At 33.9% G+C, this 380-nt stretch overlaps 1 protein-coding gene across 1 annotated transcript in view; it reads right to left on the reverse strand.

The window, feature by feature from the left end:
* LOC107592529 (CUB and sushi domain-containing protein 3-like) overlaps window positions 1-380 on the reverse strand; it is a 309,662-nt gene that overhangs the window by 157,016 nt on the left and 152,266 nt on the right. The window lies entirely within an intron of this gene.

A 380-nucleotide genomic window follows, 5' to 3' on the forward strand; every position in this document is an offset into this window, starting at 1 on the left:
TTTATTTTTTTATAAAAATGAGCCTATTTTCAAAAATAGTGTCGTGTTCCTGTAAGGAATAGTTCACCAAGAAATTAAAATGTACATTAGGCCCTCCACCATGCAGATGAGTTTGTTTCTTCATTGGAACAGATTTAGAGAAATTTAGCATTACAGCACGTTCATCAATGGATCCTCTGCGGTGAATGGGTGCCGTCAGAATATGAGTCCAAACAGCTGATAAATATATAATATACAATAATCCAGACAATTCCAGTCCATTAGTGTCTTGTGGATTGAAAATGTATGCGTTTGTAATGAACAAATCTATCATTAAGACTTTTTCAACTTGCAGGAAAAATATGAGTCCTCTATCCATAATATTGCTTTCTCCAGTGAAA

This window comes from Sinocyclocheilus grahami, unplaced genomic scaffold (assembly GCF_001515645.1).
Source record: "Sinocyclocheilus grahami isolate Dianchi unplaced genomic scaffold, SAMN03320097.WGS_v1.1 scaffold153.1, whole genome shotgun sequence".
In the NCBI taxonomy this organism is placed as follows: domain Eukaryota; kingdom Metazoa; phylum Chordata; class Actinopteri; order Cypriniformes; family Cyprinidae; genus Sinocyclocheilus; species Sinocyclocheilus grahami.